Source organism: Crocodylus porosus, unplaced genomic scaffold, assembly GCF_001723895.1.
Source record: "Crocodylus porosus isolate Cpor-Errol unplaced genomic scaffold, CroPor_comp1, whole genome shotgun sequence".
Taxonomy (NCBI): domain Eukaryota; kingdom Metazoa; phylum Chordata; order Crocodylia; family Crocodylidae; genus Crocodylus; species Crocodylus porosus.
Genome location: NW_017728886.1, coordinates 33,319,378 through 33,323,064, shown reverse-complemented (window position 1 = coordinate 33,323,064; position 3,687 = coordinate 33,319,378).

The window sequence follows — 3,687 nt, the reverse complement described above, 5'->3', positions numbered from 1 at the left end:
ACTCCCACCCACTCCCCCAGCCCCCACCATGGCTGCCCTGCCCACCCAAGATCCCACTGCTTTAAAAAAAAATCCCCAACTCACTGGGCACTGCCCAGTGGGGGGCAATCTCCACTGCCCCACGCAGCGGGGGGGACTCTGTCATAAGCCCCCCACCCCCCACTCCTCCATGGCTGCCCCACCTGCCCCAACTCCAGCCCTTTAAGAAAAAAATGAAAAATGAAAAAACCCCCAGTACTCACCAGCTCCTGCAGCAGCCTCGGGGCTTTGTGAGGCTCATGGAAGAGCCCCCCCCCACATGGTGTGGGGTAGCGGGGGGGGGGAGTGAGGGATTGCCCCCTGCTGGACACCACCCAGTGAGTCCAGGTTTTGGGGGACTTTATTTTTCCTTAAAGAGCCAGAGCTGGGGCACGCAGGGCAGCCATAGTGGGGGCTGGGACAGTGAGGGAGGTGGGGGGCTTGTGGCAGAGCTCTCCATACAGCATGGGGCAGGCAGCAGGGATTGCCTCCCTGCCCAGAAGCACCTGGTAAGCAAGGGCTTTTTTTCCCTAAGTCTTGGGAGCTCAGGTTAGTGGGGCAGCCACTGCCAGGGCTGGTAGAGTGGGCAGGGAATGGGCCTGGGTGATTCAGAGATTCAGCAGCAGCTGAATCTTCCCAATCAGATTTGGCTCAATTGATTCAGGACAGTGATTCAAATCACTTAATCAAATCACTGTCCCCTGAATCGGCTGAATCCGAATCCAAAGCAAATACTAGTCACTTTGCACAGGCCTATCGCCCACCTTAAAAATTCTTTTCCCTGGGCTGGGTTCTGAGAGGAGTAATGCCCTTAAGTAAGAGTCAGCATTTAACAGGGTAAGCTGTTAGATGTGGTTTTCCCAGGTGAAAATAAAATAAACTAGCAACCATCCCAAAAACATATCTTCAAAGTACAGGTTTTATTTCCTTTCTTTGTAGATTTTTCCACTAGGAATATCAGGTACTCATTTCTTTCTTTTCATAGGAGAAGCTTAGCAAGGGTAGGTGGTACTTCAATAGTAAATTGTTCCAAATCTGAGATTTAACTCTCTTGAATGTAGCTGTGAAGGAGAAGCAGCTGCGGGCTACCTGCATAGATTTTAAGGTCAGCGGGACCCTTCGAACTCTTAGCCTGCCATTTTGTAGGTCACAGACCATAGCATTACCCTGGTATAGAACCCAGTAGGTTTGGTTAGCTAAACTATTTTTTCTAGAAAAGCAAACAGTCTTGATGTGGAGAAACCAACAGATTGTGAATCTGTGGCAAAAACCCCAGTTTTTCTTTTCTTTTTTTCCTTTAAAATGCATTCCCTCCCCTTCCCCAACCATTTCTGATTTTTTCACTCTCTCTCTATTCCCTATAGATAAGTATAAGTGAGATAAGACACAGAATAAGCTTCAGCATTTTATTTTAGTAGCAAGTTGTATTTGTTTGGGGGGGGGGGTTCTCCTTCTTTTTTAATAAGTGCCCTGTTACGGATAATTTTATATTTTATAATTATTATGTTTATATTGATTTTTACTGTTCTATATGACTGTTTTACTGATACTATATGATTTAGGCCTACATATGTAAGTTAGCATAAGTCATGTCAAGTTTCCATTTTGTTTGTCAAGTCTCTATCTTGTGTCCCCTGCCAGGGCATACCCTATCGTAACTCTGTTGCAACTCTGTGACTCATACCTACCCCTCCTTTATAAATTGGTTACTGAATGAATGGGGATGAATGTCTCTCAAGTACCCTCAATGGCAGTAGATCTAAAAATGGCTCCCTCTGAATGACCAAACCATCAATTCGAGGACCCAGCCATCCACCCTGCATTGACCCTCCCTGGCTCAAGATGTGAAAGACAAAGACTGCTGCAAAAGCCACCCAACCCTCCATTACGGACACCTGAAACTGCATGTCCTGACCTGGAATGCACATGCTCAGTGCGCCAGGGGCTGGCCCTTGGGCAGGCCCCCTGCCACTGGGGTCATAAGAGGTCTGCACCTATAAAAGGGGGCAGTGAAAACAGACCCAGTGGGAACACCATTTTCTACCCGGACCAGACCAGCTCCACATCACAACGCCTATCCACCCCAGAGGCCCTCCCAGCAACCCCCTCTGGACAACACTGAGCTGAAGGAGACCCCAACTGGCCATCAAGGATCAACTTTCAGCCTGGGATAGGTAGATATTACCCACACACTTCCTCCTACAATTTGGACCCTCTCTCTCCTCCTGGACTTCAGCCCCTACACCAAGCCTCTTTAACTCCTACTGCCATTGTGTCTGCATGTGTGTGTGGGTGCAAAGGAACCAATAAGATATCATGTCACCATCTGTTCTAAATAAACCCATTTTTAATTTAGAATCTGAGTTGGATTTTAATGTTTAATGATCTCCCAGCCCTACTCCAGTTTCTGTTCTCTGCTCCTGATTTTCCTCCCATGTGTCTCTGACCTTGCCTTCTCCCCAATACCAGTCTCTTCCTGCCTTCTCTCCCGATCTTTCCTCTCTTTCTGTTCCCCTACTTCCTCTCTGCTCTGCTGCCTCTGCTCTCTCTCTCCATTCCTAGCTTTCCATCTCTGCCCCTCCTCCCAGCTTACTGATCTGGCCGGAGCACTTCTCTGACTCCTGGCACTTGCTGTGAGCCCCTGCAGCCTCTCTAACTGCCCCCGAGAGCCCCTGTAGTCCCTGCCAGCAGCCAGAACCCTTCTCTGGCCCCCAGCACCCGGAGCCCCTCCTCCCAGCTTACTGATCTGCCCAGAGTTGCCTCTCCAGGACCTGCAGTCTTCTCAGCACAGGCCACCCCCACACAGCCTTCCAGGGCCCCCACAGCCCTCTAGCCTGCCCCTGACTTCCCCACAGCCCTCCAGCCCAGCTCTGGGTCTCTCAATCCAGCCCTGGCCCTCCCAGTGCTGCTCTGCAGTTTCCTTGGCAACTGGAGCACTTTCTCCAGCTCCTGGCACCGGCAGCCCCTCCCCTGTAGCTTCCTGATCTCCCCAGCAGTCCCTCTCCAGCACCCAGTTCCCCCTTTGCCCCTCCAGTTCCCCCCAGTCCCAGTTTCCCTCTCCCCACCTACCTTTTGGCTCCCCCATAGCTCCATCTTCAGTCCCAGCCTCTGTGCTGTCTTTACCCCAGCATCACTCCCCTGTTCTGCAGGCTTTGGGCATTGTCCTTTAATCAATTAAGGTAAGTCAACCTAAAGTAACCCCAAGCTACAGTTCCTCAGCCAGCTTCTCTCTATTCTATCGATTCTAATCCTGGTTCCGGCAACTTTCACTCCCTACAATTTAACTCTCTCTCTCTCACCTTAACCTTTCCCCCAGGTATTCCAAGTACTCACCCACACACACATACCCACAGCATACCATCCAAATTAGGAACTCACCTGTGTCATTATGTAGGTGGGTGGTATGTGTGTGAACTGGTGAATAAGTATATATGTCATGTGTCACATATGAATTAGTGATCTGTGTAGGTGTACTGTGTGGGTATTGACAACTGATTGTTGTCTAATTTTTGGTGTGTATATTGTATATGAGCTTGAATTGGTGATAACTGTGCATGCGCCTACCCTGGTAATTTTGGATTTCATAGATTTCATAGACATCTGGGCTGGAAGGGACCTCGGGAGATCATCGAGTCCAGCCCCCTGCCCAAAGGGCAGGAAGTCAGCTAG